Source organism: Sipha flava, unplaced genomic scaffold (genome assembly GCF_003268045.1).
Source record: "Sipha flava isolate LNK unplaced genomic scaffold, YSA_version1 1_pilon_pilon, whole genome shotgun sequence".
In the NCBI taxonomy this organism is placed as follows: Eukaryota; Metazoa; Arthropoda; class Insecta; order Hemiptera; family Aphididae; genus Sipha; species Sipha flava.
The window spans coordinates 5,570,546-5,587,141 of NW_020272783.1; the positions used below are offsets into that span (position 1 = coordinate 5,570,546).

Here is a 16,596-nt window from a genome sequence, read left to right on the forward strand (position 1 = left end):
TCAAAGTAGTGAAATCTACATTGTGGCCAAGTCTGGTATTTTTTAATTCATAATCTCATTGCACTCCAACATTAAAGAGCAACACTCCTCTTTTATTTGTATTGTTTAACACTTGGTCAGTTTCTGAATGAGTCATAAACTAGACTTGGCTGCAATATAGATACCACTACATACTATGATTCGCTGTCTTTTTTGAGAAGAAATCTAAACCTTTTTTCTTTTTTCTGAGTTCTTTTCTCCCCATCACCCACGTAAGTTATAAATGAGTACATTCGATAATGATGTTTTATGCCTCGTATGCTTGACCACACGAGAATGTTGAGTTGCCAACATTTAACAAAGCATTTGGCAAACTTAATCCCTGACTCTGATGGATGGTAATGGCATAAGCTAAACAAATGGGGAATTGATATCGGTGCGCATAAGCTCGGCTGATGATTTCGAACTTGGTCGGAATCCGTTCTAAGTCATACATTGATCAATAGATAGTCATACATTTATCAATGTTTTCTTATGACGTTACTACGTAAAATTATCGTCTGTATACTGACGAAAATTATTAAATTATTCTGTATTTGAATAAAATAAATTTACGAAAACATTATTATGTTTTCGTAAATATATATATACGAGTATAAGTCAACTACAATTTCATATTACCATACTGTAACGCTATTTGAAAGAAAATGTTTATGTGTGCTAAGTGCACTACTTCATACGTTTAGAAATACATTCTCTAAAGCGGCATTAATTTTGAAAAAAATTATTTTTTAGATTTTTCCCTTTAGTAACACTGTAAAACCTACCTTTGTGTCGAATTTCACGTTTCTAGCTATACGAGAATTGTCTTATAATTTTGATGATCAGTGAGTGAGTGAGTGAGTAACAAAATTGTAAATTTTAAAATCCTCCCATTTCGAAATGGTACAATATTAAGGGCTCATTTTCTTATAGCATCCTAAGCTATTCGAGATTAATCTGTGTTTTAAATTTTAAAAGTTTATCTTAAGAGGAAATAGAGGTATATAAGTTAGAATAACCGGGTGAATTGGTTCGTGTAAAGATACACTGGCATTGCTGGAACTTGGCCGGCGCACTGCCGTGCGCTCAGTCATATTCAGGTACAATGGTACAATATATGAAATTTGCGTTCAGTAGTTCAAATGTAGTGATTTTAGCTTTAATATTAGAGCAAACTGACCTATAATTAAATTTTAAGGGAATCTGTGTTTTGTTTGTCGGATTTTTTGGATATTTTAATTTTTAAACGTGTTATGGGTATGTAAAATATTTAAATTAAAATAACCTATAATTTGCTAAAAAATCAAATCATCAGAAATACCGACTAGTAAAACACATATAATGTTCTTCCCTTAAAGTTTGATTATGGGCCAGTTTACTCTAATATTAACACAAACATCACAAAATTTGAATTATTGAACGCAAATTTGCTATAATAAATATAATTTCCCTTATTGTTATAGGAATACTTATTTCATTCTCCAATTATTTTCAAAGCTGTAACAATGTCAATATCAAGATCGCTTAGCTAGGATTTTTATTATTTTAATTTTTCCCTTTAATTTCTCTGTTTCACATTCAATTTTCATCCTTTCAACTTCGATTTCCTATGTAATATAGCGAATTACTCCTGAAGTTATTTGTTGCGCGCAAACGACATAAACAATCTTATCAATCATCAGTACAAAACATGTCCTTGTCAATAAAATGTTGTTGTCTTGTTAATTAAAATGTTGGTATAAAAAATTTGATTTCATACTAATTTAGTATTTCATAATTAATTAAAATTAATAAATATTTATTAAATAAATAAATAATAATACTTTAAATAATTTAATTTTTAATTTATTAAAAAAATATAATATTAATATAAAATTATTTAATTTTATTATTTTCGTAATTTCATCAGCGTTTCTATAATTTTAATGTTGGCTTTTAATTTTTTCTTTTCTAGCTCAATTTATTTTTATTCCCAGCTCTATTTTCTTCGTTTTATATTCAATTATTTTGGAATTATCCATAAACCTTGATATCGTGTTAGCTATTCGTGCCGCGGCGGCGGAGAAAGTCATAATCTTCAGCATTACATTATATGACATGTTGATTTTTCGAAAAATAATAAAAAATAATAATAAAAATAAATTAAAAACTTCAAATGTCTTGTCGACAAAATGTTGTTGTCTAGTCTTGTTAATTAAAACGTTTGTATAAAAAATCATACCAATTTGAAAGTATCAAAATGGTTCTATGTGAAAAAAAAAAATATTCAAACATTATCTGTTTTTTACATATTGTATTTGGCCAACCATATACTGCTGATTTTAATATAAGATTTCGTTAATTTTTCTTTTCATTCGATTAGCAACTATTGTTGAACGAAACGTCGAATTATTATTTGATAATATTTTATGGTGATTAATAATGCATTATAAATCATACATTTATAACCAGTGGTGCTCCCATCAATGTTATTTACGCGGACGTGTGTCTGAATATGGACATTTTTATGATTCAGACGTAATTTTTCGGCAGTCGGAATTATATTGTCAAAGTTCATTCTAGTTTGCACGTCAACTATTTATCCACCATTCTCTTACAATTTTTCCTCTTTTTTTTATTTATGTTTTTTTCGCTGCTAATAATATCGGCTGGTTAAATAAGTCGGGTATAACTATCATGGTAGCTATGGAATAGAAAAGAAACTTTTTAGAGTTGGTGAGTAGGTTGAAATCACGAAACAATAACCAAATCCGGTAAATGGCGAGCCTGCAATTACGTTAATCAGTGTTTATATTTCGACGAGGGTACGTTGAACGGTTTCGCGTTGTGACGTCACTGATATGTGCGTGTGTAGGGCGAGACCGCACCGCGAACATACCTTTCGGCCGTAACCGCGAAATGCGCTGCGCGCCGTCACACTACACACGGGGCAACGCGAGTTCATAACGCGCGCGCTACCGTGATTATTGCCCGTGTTCGGCGCGAAGTTAACGGCGCCGACGTCACAGGCTAGCCCAGTTCAGGCGGAGATCTGCGGTACGTTCACCGACAACGTTCAACACCGAACGGCGCACGGCGTACTCCACTGCCAGCAGCACTCGATCGCTTTCCTTTCCACTCGACCGGGGTACACCGCACATCAGTCACCCGAGTCGCCGAGCACAATATTCGCAGTCGCGTCGCTGGTCTTTTACACACGGATTTCTCTACACTCTTTTGCCCGTGCATTGGTTTTTGGTCGCGGTGGGCGTGCGTGCGTGCGTGTGTACGTTTCATTAACCCGTATGCGCGCGTGTGTACGATACGCACACCGTTAGTGTTGTGTGTGTGCGTTTTCACAACTGGCCGCGGCGGTGCGCGCGATGTGTGTGTGCGAATTAATCTGTTCCAATTGAGGTCCGGTCAACTGACGGACGGTCCGTGTTTCGTCAACATTTACGTCGGCTCCATCGTCAACGTTGTCGTTGTTGTTCACTTAAAGCCTTCGAATCGTAGAGGTAAGTGCGCAACGTGTTAGAAATAATTAATCGCCGGTGTTCACGTAGGCTGCTTCACATCACCAGTTATACATGTATACTACATATTAGTAATCCTGTTTTCTGCTGTACGCGTTTTCCTATAAAATCTCTGGCCTATTAGGTGTCGACGAAAATGTATGTATAGCGATCGTGCTGGACTATGCTTTGAATCACATTTTTGTACCATGTCTAATTACCAATATTGGTGAACAGTATTACAATGTCTTACATTATGCAATGTCATCTCCACAGTCGCACTGCATCGTATATGATATATTTACATGCGAATTATAATCATTTTAAACATCTTCCCTATAGAATTTTGATTTTAATCCGAGACTTAAGCTTTGTGATTTAATACTTTTGAATTGCACAACAGTGTAACCCTTTTGTTGTGGGGGGGAGGGTTCAAATATATTCTAAATTGAAAGTGCTTTTGAAGTCACTTTTGTATGTTGTATAGATTAGCTTATTTATAAACTAATCTGTATAACATATAGTTTTTCTAACTTAAAATGTTAAAAATATTTAGATACCAGTTGAAATTGGTTTCTATATTTTCCATAAAACTAGTATTACCTACTGCTTACCTTGTAAGCACAAATACATTATACCTGATTTGTATTGAACGCTATCATAGAGTTTAATTCTTGTTTATATATTGTCTTATTATCCACATGTTGTCAAAGTTTTATAATTACCTATATGTGTATGAAATAAACTAAATTAATATTCAAATGTTTGATCAATGTACATGTTAACAAAGGTGTAGATTCTACAGGTTTTTCCATGATGGTTTTCTAATAATTCATTTGGAACTTAATATTATGCATTGAACCTTCTTCATCAATTTCTATTTTTTTTGTGCATATGGCGGTAAATACAAATAAAAAATATAAAAATAAATTTCTTTTGAGATTAACAATATAAATTGTAATATGACTATTTGATTTTAATTTGAATCAACATCATTACAACTTAATGTTAAAATATTGAATTGTTAAAATGCTTTTGGTAAGTATTTGACTTATATAAAATAGTTTGTCACACATGTCGTATGCTATTTACCAAGAAAATCATATCTACAAAAATCTACGCCTACATATCAATGCCTGTTGGTTCACAGTTGTCCTATTTTAAATAGCCTGTTAACAGTTGTTCATATTTTTTTTATCTTTTTTTATATCTTGTAAAAAACATTTTTTCGATTGACGGATCTCCACCATTCTTCTTGCAATTGTCTTTCAAGAAGATGGGTCACTCCACGAGCTCTGATTCCATACTTTACATTCATGTGTTTACATAAACATTCAATAGTGTGTGTTTGAGCATCTGTATGTGGATCTATAATTTTTTTGTTATGAAACAGAATTTTACTGTGAAACTGTTTAAAAAAAACACACAATTACGACATTTGACCTGGGGATCTACAAACATACTAAATTTTAAAATACTAAGATACAAAACTTTAAAATTCTTAAAGGAATTAAAAATATATATAATATATTGAAATATATAGAAATATAATATTGATACTATCAATACGGATTACGGTAGATAACGGTAGATAGCATACTACACCGACAATTTGTTGGTAGATAGCATACGACACGTGTGTTAATAGTTTAAACTTTCAAAATTCTCTTATCAATTTAATAAAAGCATATGCACATATTCTTACCATAAATAAATGAATGTAAATTATCTTTATGTATTCCAATAACAAGTATATTTTTTCTTCAAATATTATATCAAGTTTTTGTATATTTCAGCTTGATATTCTATTAGATTATAGTTTTATTTAGATTTAATTTGATAAAAAAAAAAAAAAAAAACAATAAAAATAATGTTTTAGTAACAATATTATATTATATGTTGAATATTAGCATTTATGATCATTGATATACATAAGCTAATTTTGATAGATTAGATAAAAATGGTAATATTATTTGCAGATCCTTAACATTTCTTTTATAAATTAGTTATAAATATAGGAAAATATATAGATACTTAATTAAAACCAAAGTTTAAAATAGCATAGTGAATACTCTGATCCCCTATTATGATGTAGCTACATTGATTTTTAATTTATTGTTTAATGAAATTGGTAAAAAAAAATATAAAACAGCTTGTGTACGAAAAAGTAGATTTATTTCAATTTTATTGTGTTACTATTTATCTATAGGTACCTATTTATAAAACGTACCAAAGAATAAAGAATTCAAATATTTCCTGTTAAATAATTATCATAACATATTCAATTCAGTAATCACGAATAGGTATAATAATAACTAAGGAATTCATTGATTTAGATGGGTGTTACATCTATACAAATTTATACATTACAAATTACAATTATTTAGGTACCTACTTCATACTTGTACACTCTCCAACCTAACATTGATATCTAAATAATTGATAAAAATTGAATTATTTAAAATTATTTAGTTGGTTAAAAAAAAAAGTTAGGTTAGAGAAAATAGGTAGTTGATAAATTTTTTTAAAATTGGTGGAGTATTTTGATATTTTCTTCAATATAACTTTAATTTGCTAACCTTCTAAGATCTAATGAAATTTAATAGAAATGTACCAATTTAAAGAAGTTATATTTTACTAACGAAAATTCTTGTAGGATTACAAGAAGGAAAAGAAGACTGATAATTTTTTAATTCTCTTCTGAGCAAGTTGCAATTTGATCATAGGAAATTTAGAATGCAAGTGCCTTAGTTGTATATATATATATATGTATACATAATTACTATCACCATAGTAGTTTTGAAGATTGGAACGAAAATTACCGTTGGCTTCCTTGTGATTCTGTAACTTAAATATTGCTGTTTTTTTTTTTTTTTTATCCATTTCGACTCAACATTTTTTTGATAGTTACTGAGGCAATAGTTTAATTTGGTCTTTAAAGTTACCAAATCATTTATGAAAATAATACATTGTTTAGGAAATATAGTTTTTTAAAATTTGATTTCTGTTAATTAATATGCTAATTATATGTATTATGTTTTACAAGGCATTATTGGTTCATTTGTATAATCTGTACAGTACTAAATTGGTAATGCAATTCAAAAAAGTCAAAAGAAAATATCTGCTATGAATTACCATATATTTATTGAATATAAGAATGATGTCAGTTTTTAAATAAATGTTATTTGTATTTTAGTGTAAGAGTATGATCAAAAGATGTAGATGATCATAAGAAAAAATTAGAAGGAGTATTTGCTCTGCGACAAAAATGATGCTTTAGATTTTTTAAATGTATTATAATATTAATTATGTTAATACCTAACTAATGTTATTTTTATTTCAATTCTATAGGTATTAATTAGATAAGATTTTATTACACTAAAATTATAAAATGTCAGTTAATGACTGAATTAGATTTTTTGTTTGGACTGCTAGATTTTGTAAAAAAAAATCTTATAAAAGCTCTAATAGATACTAAATAAATGTGGAAAATTACAATATTATTATTAGGTTGGATGTATTTTTGTATCATAAAAAAACTCTAGTCATGAACTGGAACTAAATAATTATATTAAATTTAGGTACATTTAGAGAGTATTAATATATTAATTACTAAAATTTCTATTTCTGTTTGCATTTAACATTATTTTTACCTAAAAATTATAATAGTTTTTATTATACTTTCTATTATTACCATATTTTTAGTTAAAATAATTCAAACTAATGTACATAAAATATAATTCTTCTATATCATGATTATTTAAATGAGAAAAAAATTATACATTTATAAGACTGATTTTTTTAAAAACTAATGAAAATAAAACAAACTAATTAATGTCGTTTAAATAAAAGCTCTTGAATACATTTATGTATGACAAATTTGAATCAAAGTATAAATAGAGGTATTTCATCAGCTGTAATCTGTTCTGATTAAGTAGTTTCGAGATGTTGCCTGAGTCATTCTATATGTTTATTATTATTTATGACAATACTCTAAGTGGATTCAGACATTTCTTTTACTTTTTTTTCAGTTATTTCCTCTTGCAATTGTCCAAAGTTATTGTTAACAAAGAATTTTTTTCAAATTTAGCTTACATTGCATACATAGTGTTGGGTAATAAATAGTTAATGACTTAAGGACTTTGTATGTAGTATTTAATAATTTTTGAAGAGGAAATCTTTTAAAATTATTAGATTTTATATATATTTTTATTTTTATTATAATAAATTTATTATTTTTAGTATTTTACATAAATTTTTACATGGCACATTGTGTGGTTACCTTGAAATTTTTGATTTATACATATCTCATATTCCACTTTGAACATCCTAGGTATTTTAATTATTAATAATTAATGATCACTTCTACAATTATTCATTATTACATGCTCATAAAAAATTGTTATAAAGTTATGTACAATATTTAGTTATTTTTTATCTATACTCCAGTGTATTATTTTGATAATATTGTTTATTATTACATAAAAAATAAGAAGTTAATTCTTTATTATCATAATTGGTTATAATACTTTTTTTAACATTGGTTAATTAGTAATAAAATCTAGTAAAGGTTGCTTACAAACATTCATTATTTTAATGTATTTTATATGTACTTATTATAAATATCTAGTATTCATGTTGTATGATTATTAACATTTCTTTATGATTTTTAAAAAAAAAAAATCATTCGATAATTTAAAATTATATTGGTAGCTGCTGTAAATTATAATAAATATTTATTAGCTTAAACTAAATTGTTCATGTTAATATGTTAAGTATTTATTATTAGCACGAAGGAATTCTTTGTTGATTATTTTTGTCATCATAATATGTTTTAAATTGAATAAATTTTGGTAATTTTTAAGTAACCTATTTAGGTATTGTATTTTTTTAAAAATTGTTTTAATTCTTGTTTTTTATAATGTATTGTTAAGAATTGCAAAAAAGTTTAATAAATAATCTACTTCTTTTATTTTTCCCAACTATTTGGGGTCGGCCCCTTTTGTCCTGAGCCTCCACTCTTCTCAATTTTCTACACCCATTACACACATACCAACAGCCCTCATATAATTCTCAATCGTATCCAGCTATCTTATTTTTAGTCTTCTTCTTACTCATTTTTCCTTCAACATTCATTTTTATAACCACTCTTATTACTTTTATTTCCTCTTGCCTTATCACATACCCTAACTATCTCAGTCTATTTTCTTTCATCTGTCTATTATTGACGCTATACCAATACCACTGCTCACATATTTATTCCATATTCTATCTTTTGTCACTCCACTCATTCATCTAAGCTTTCTCATTTTAACAACATTTATACTTTGTTTTATCTTATGTCAACCACTTAACACTCCGAACTATATAGCATAGTTGGTCTCACTAAAATCTAGTAAAATTTACCTTTCAGCCTCATTAAAATTCTTTTATTAAATAATATAAAAAAAAAACACCTGACACTTCTCTCCATTTCATCCAACCTCGTTTAATCCTATGTTTTACATCAATATCAAACTCTCCATCCTTTGTACAAATGATCCTAAATATTTATAGTTCTGAACTTCACTTATCACATCACCACTTATTATCATTGGTCTCCTCATCCCCTTGGTATCTTCTTCCCAAGTTATGCTTTATATACTCTGTTTTATTTCTACTAATTCTCAATTACTTTCCTTCAAGGGCTAACCTCCACTCATCTAACCTATTATTAACTTCTTCCAGATTTTCTCCTACCAAAACAATATCATTAGCAAACATCATACATCATAAGTATCTCACCCTGCATCACTTTTGTAACTTAATCCATTTCTACATAGAATAAAGAAGGACTTTGAGCTGACCCCTAATGCACATCAATTCTTAAGCTAAAATCTTCTGTTACTCCACACAAACTCTTGGCACTAATGTTTGAGCCTTTATACATATTCTGAATCAAATTTATATATATTTTTGGGACCTCTTCTCATTAAGGCTGACTTTAAAACTTATCTTGACAATCTGTCATGTGCCTTATATAAATCTATAAAAACCAAGGTTAGTTTTTTATTATTTCTCCTTTACTTATCTACTACTAGTTGTCTAACACAAAATAATGCCTCCATTGTTGATTTTCCTGGTTTTTTGATTTTTTGATATTGACATCTCACCTCTTATTCTCTTCTCAATAATCTTTTCTCAAATCTTCATACTATGACTCATCAGCTTTATTTCTCTATAGTTCACACATTTCTGTATGTATTTATGTTTGTATGTCTTTTGGCTTTAAATATTGGTACAATAAGACTCTTTCTCCTATCTTTTGGAATTTTCCCCTCTATTAATATCTTATTGAAAAGATCTTTCAACCATCTATTGCTTACATTTCTTAAAATATTTCATACCTCTATAGGCACTCCATATGGTTCTATCACTTTTCTTTTTCATCGTCTTCACTTCATCCTCACTAACTAAACAAATCAATCCTTTATTCCATGAAATACTCTAAAGCTTCTTATGGATACTCCTCATTCTGTAATCTCTCAAAATATTACATTCTAAATATAACATTTTTAACTAGTCAAGGCTAAAAAGAGAGGGTTATAAATATTTTTAAAATTTTAAAATAATGGTATTTTAAAAAAATATAATTTTATTTAATTTCAAATAAATTATTTTATTTTATCATGATGCTCTAGTCTATAGGCACATCTCTCATAGTGTGTTTATGCCTAAGTTTATAGTAATTATATTTATGAACAAATAATGAAATATCAGTATTAAATTATTTGGTATTTTATTTAAAAATGCAATTTGTTTTCTTAATGTTTTTAAATTCGCTCAGAATGACCCATTTTTACGTTTTACTTGCAGACAGCAGACGGATCGATTTACAACTATATTTGTATATGCACATAAGTATGTTTTGAATTCTAGTAGTCTGCGAACTTTGGTGAAAAATTCGGACATATTTTTAAACTGACAAGTTATTTTTCTCGATTTTGAATAATAATACACTACTTTTTATTAAATAATTAGTTAGTGGCAAATAAAAATTGTATTATTATTAAATTATAAAAATAATAGAATTTATTTTAAGTTAATATGATTTTAAATTGTTGTATAAATTATTGATTAAATTGTGATTATATGAATGTTATAGCTTATGTATGTATTTTTATTTAAGATTAAGGTTAAAAGTTTGTCTAAGAATTGAAACAAGTATATTATGAACTTTATATTGTGACATTTAAAATTGAAATACCAGTTTTCGGTATTTGTCAATTACTGGTATTGATGGTATTTCTAATCATTATCAAAAATATTGTACATTGTTATTTATAAATATAGTATTAATTAACTTATCGAACATTACCGAAAATCCCGTCATTTCTATTATTTCTTAATAATACACTAATTTTATGTATTATAAGTGTTCTGTTCATTATTTTTTATAATAAAAATGGTTGTTATCTGTAGAAATAAGCTCAATATCATTCATATTTCATTACTACCTTAATTTTATATTTTGTAATTGTTATTAAAATATTAAAAAATTAATTTTTTTATTTTGGTACTGAAAATTGTTTAACCCAGTTATTATAAGTTTATATATATATATATATATATATATATATTAGCCTTATATGATAGTTTATATCAAATTATAAAATCCTATTGTTAAACAATAGATTTTAGAATTTTATATTAATGATTTTATTAGAAGTTTATAGTTTAAAAATATGTTGTACACTCGAGCTTTGAAATTAGTTTTTAGAAATTTGAAATAACGTTGAATAATTTTTTTTATACTCATCTTGGTTTAAGATAATTGCTTAAGTTTTCTTAATTAAAAATCGTCAATAATATTCGTTACAATCGTGTATTAATTCTAAGCAGGGTTGTTATAGTTTTATTTTATTGGTCGTTTTAAATTATTATTGTCCATAAGCCAGAATTAAGTGGTTTTGTAGATGTCTTTAAAATTATTGTTAAAATAGAACATAAATACGAATATATCCAAAATTAAGTTTTAATGTATAAAACTACAAATTTACTATAAAAAAAAACCTAATCCGTTTAGATATTGAGACAAGTACTTGTCCTTCGTCGAATCATTTACCTTATTTTTTGTGTACATTCGTTAGCAACGATAATTTATAGAAGTTGAATAAGTATTTTGATTGAAAATCAATTTATCTTTTGTAGTGGACATCGGAAAGAGAGGATATTCTTCTTCATGTGTAATGGAATGATCTTTTTTTTTTTTACCTTTTTGATTAGGTTATTAATTGGGTGATGTGAAACACGTTGAGTTAGGTAAGGGTTGTGGTGATTTTTCCTCTTGGAACAGTTCTGTCCAGATAGCGTAATCGTCGCGGCCGGTGACTATGAATAACTATGACGGCCCTTATCTTATAAATTTAAATTATTTGTATCGATATTCAAATTAACTTATGTCATAATAATAAGTTCAAAATAAGTTGTGGTTATTTACTTTACATTTTTTTTTTTTCAAAAACTGTACTTTATACAGTATTTTGTAAAATGAATAGTTTCCATTTATGAAAATGATCATTTATGCCGTTTTTCAAACTTTTCTTTATAATAATTTAATTATTCCAAATATTCTAATTTTTAACACTTAGATAAATATATTTTAGTTAACTTTGTATATAATATTTAATTATTAAACTGAATATCTTATATTATAACAATTTTTGATAACGCTTTATTGATTAAATCTAGTATAATTTTTGTATTTTTTAAAAAAAATTAATAATTCCTTGTAAAATTCAAAAATGATATTTTTTAGAACCAGATGGGTCCCGAACTTAAAGCATATTAATATGAAACATTAAGTGCTGATTTACTAACAGAAAAAACAATTATTGTAAAATCAATACATTCTTTCTCGCATTCTTCATATTGTTCAAAATCAAAAATAAATAATACAAATATTTGGGCAATTCAATATAACTGGAGGTTACATATGATTTTTAATTTTAAATGTTATTTAATATTGTCAGATTTATAAAAGTTTCTTGTTTATTTGATTCTCAGATTTGATACGGACCTTATAGATTTTAAAACAGAAGTATTATTATTATTTTGAAAATGGTAGGATGAAGATGTAGGATAAAAATAAAAAATTAAAACTTCATAAAAAAGTTAATTCGGAAAAAAACAAAAAGTATTAAAATTGTAATATTTATTATAACTTTAAAAAATGTCTTTATATTTGACGTAACTACCAAAATAATATGTGATTTATATCTAAAAATACATTTTGGTAATGATTTTCAGTTTATCGAATGAATGCCAGACACAGAAATAATTACCGTGGTAGGTTTGAATAAGATAATATAATAAATATTTGTGATTCTAAATTCTATAATTCTTATTAGCTTTAAAATGAAATTGTACAACTGTATGTATTATATTATACATTATACCACTGGCGAACACCCACCTTAATAAAATTAATAAAATTCTGGTTGCGCCACTGAACAAATCTAATGAGAAATTATTTTTGAGTACTTGAAATGTGTAAATGTTTTCGCTGTCGATATTTCAGTTATAAAATTAATAATTAAAGATTTAAAATATCTCGTTCGCAAAAAAATATCAAGTCAATATGGCAACAAGGTGTCATAAAAATATTTAAAATAGAAGATATCAAATGATATTCGTACATTTCCATTTAAATAAGTTAATTTTGAAATGGACATGTTATTTTTTAATTCAGTGTGCCTTAATGATAGTCTAACCCAAAATTGTTGCTTACTGAAATTTCATTAGTAATAGGATAAAAATATGGGTGGGTAATCACTATTGAGTTAATTATAGACATAAATGTATTTTATTTATGTTTTTAAATTATAATCTAAAAAACATTTTGACTATTTATGTAGGTACTTCTTTACGAGTGCATTGGTTTTGCCTTAACATATTGTAATGATCAAACAACATATTCACATAATATAATATAACTCATTTAACACATTTATTACAAATACAATGTATTATTTAATATTAATAAAAATAAAAACTACTTATAATATTATATCATTATATTTTATTTATTATTATATTTATTTATTATTAAATTATTACTAAATTATATTATATTTTTTGTAAGTGATTGTTATTATAATTATAATTAGTGTATTATTATTTGGGTTGAGATTTTAATGCTGTAAAAAATACCAAAAATACTTCAAAAATTATTATATAATAAAATAATAATATAATAAAAAATATAAATATCATGTTATCAAACATATTTAAATGTATTTATTTCACATAATAATAATTAAATATGTACCTATTTGTTTAAAATGTATATTTAATTTAATTTAATTTAAATTAACTGGCTGTTATAATCGTCATTAGACTCCTGTGTATAAAAAAATTCTTTCGATTGTTTTAATTTTGTTCTATTATTGATAAATTAGGTACACATAAAAGTACACTTGTTATTTGGTAGTTTATCAATTTAGTAGATTACAATACTAATCGAGCAAATTTTGAGCGACCAGATGTGAAACCCGTGATCCGAATACCCTATTATTGAATAATTTATCAATAAATTCCGAGAAATGCTCTAAAAATTTGAAATATGTTCTAAAATGCATTAAAAGTTAAATTTGTCAAAAAATGCGAAAAAAAACTACATTCAATTTATCAGTTTCACATAAAACACATTTTTTACTTACAGACCTACGTGTTGGGACATTATAAAAAATCCCAGCCCTAATTATAATTTATAAAATAATTAAATACGTCATAATGGCTCTTTTCATTTATATTTTTTCTCTGGGCAATTATTTTATTAATTTTGAAGAAATTCCGAATGCATGAATTATTGTACTTATTTCCCTCGTTATTTTCCATTGTCTAAGAAATTGTACAAAGAAATTTAACGAATTTACCGTACGTTTTGAAATTAAATATATTCAAGTATTTTGTATTTAATTTTAAGTTACCGCCCATAGATTAATTGATTAACAATATACAGAGGAACTATAATTACATTTTAAGGTTGAAACGTAAATTTTTTTGATAGTTTTATCTTCTTTGTACAAAGTTATAAAATATATTTTTAATTTATCGTTAAATATAACAGTTATTTAGATTATAATCTATAATTATATTATTTAAGGTAATTTTTGATTCGAAGACTATACATTCTTAGATGAATTTTGTAATTTCATGAATAACTTGGGCACACATTTATAAATATTAAGTTTTTGATTTAAAACCTTTTCATTTCTGATTGAAATCAATAAAAATATTTTCTTATTTGCTTGTTATATTTTTTGGTAATTTTTGAGAGTTGTCGGTTTAGGTAAATGAAATAATATTATATATTCTACATAATATAAAAACATGCCACATTTCCTGTGACCGGACGTGTAAGGCAATGACTGTGTGAGTGAGTGCATACACCGACTACTATCATTATAATGGTATATAACACTATAGACGCCATGTTTCAGTAGCGGTATACTGAATCAGTTTTACGAAATATACAGAGTGATGATAATGTTACGTTTTCAGTATTATTCTTTATACTTTTCACAGAATTAAATTTTGAATCGTATATGGAGAAATAATTAGTATTTGAAATCATGGTTTTTATTGATCGTGTTATTTATAGTTTTCAGTGATTCATTGACCGTTAATCGTCACACATATATATTTATGGGGTTTTTAACAGTATATTAATTCATTAACTATTAAGAAACCATTATTTTGCAACCATTATAATGGATCGTGGTATCTATAACTTATTTTTTATTTCTTATACTTCCGTGCTCAAAATGAAGTTTATATGGGACGAATTAATTTTTTTTTTCCATGTAACACTGGCGGCTTTATCGCATATCAATTGGTGAAAGCAATGGTTTCTTGGTTTAAAGATTATTTAAACGGAATTTTGAGCGTTCTGTATTCGTTGAGTGAATAATGGAACAAGAGGGTAATGGTATTTACTCCTTTACTGCATTCCCTTGCAGCGGCGGTGTCGTAATCGTTGATGGGATGGATTAACATCTGAGCATGTGCGTTGACGTCGTCGGATGTCGGTGACTGTGAACTACACACTAGTCCACGAACATCATATGAAGATGAAAACAGAATCGTAGTCACTGTGACCAATGATGTACGGATGACTGTAGTGCGCGCGCGTGCACGTACGCACGCACACACGTGCGCCACATTATTCCACCGGACGTTTCCTTTTACAGGCAATATTCATTTATATCGTAGTAGACCCGTGGGGAGGAAGTACGCGATTGTCATCGTTCGTAGTGAACTTGGTGGTGGTGTGCAACGGAGAAGAGTAAAAAAAACGAATAGAGTACGTATATATATCGAATTGACTAGATTCCACACCCAAATCTGGAATAGACTTCTGTATACCGTATCTGTTTTGTATTCATATTAGCGTACCTGATTTGTCCCTAATAAAGGCTAATAATTAGTCAGTTGTTACAATCGTTAAGAAAATATTGTGTATTACACCGATCAACGCGCGCGACCATCATCAACCATCAACTCAACATTACACGGTATACAGTATACTAGTCACCGCAGCAATTATCTTTGAAATCTAGTTTACTTATATGCCTAGTTGGTTCTTCAGTTTCCTTGCATCCAATAGTCAAATGAGATATCGTGCTTGTTTACATACGCGCTTTGTGTATTAATAAAATTGCGATAACGAGTGGTAAATTTTTATGACGTTCGTGGCGTTTGTCTTAAAATTATGTTAAAAAGTGCATGATGAATAAGAAATATTAATTTTCTCATTTTAAATGTCTTTCACACTAGATGCACTCTAATTAGCGCACGGATCGAATCGCTTTATAATGGGTTAGACTAGAAACAACGTATGTAGTTGAATATCATATTACATACAATAATAGCCTCGGCGAATAAACTGTATAATGCCCGGTATAATGTGAATAGACTTCGTACAAGTTTGTTTCATTTTAGCTGTTAAGACGGATATTCAACCAAAATAATTAAAATATGTGCTATTAATTGCAAACGATAACATATTTTGATATTGCATGGAATTTAAATCGTGATC

The 16,596-nt window shown here is 27.2% G+C and overlaps 1 protein-coding gene across 6 annotated transcripts in view; it reads left to right on the forward strand.

Moving 5' to 3' along the window:
* Positions 1 to 2,929: 2,929 nt before the first annotated feature.
* LOC112682090 (FERM, ARHGEF and pleckstrin domain-containing protein 2-like) overlaps positions 2,930 to 16,596 on the forward strand; it is a 34,319-nt gene continuing 20,652 nt past the window's right edge. For 3 of the 6 annotated variants that reach the window (XM_025552562.1, XM_025552563.1, XM_025552565.1), the window contains exon 1: positions 2,932 to 3,518. The gene's annotated coding sequence lies outside the window, so the exon portion shown is untranslated. Of the gene's footprint in view, positions 3,519 to 15,759; positions 15,862 to 16,596 lie in introns of those variants that run through there. The other 3 variants (XM_025552566.1, XM_025552560.1, XM_025552561.1) reach the window with 3 other exon arrangements.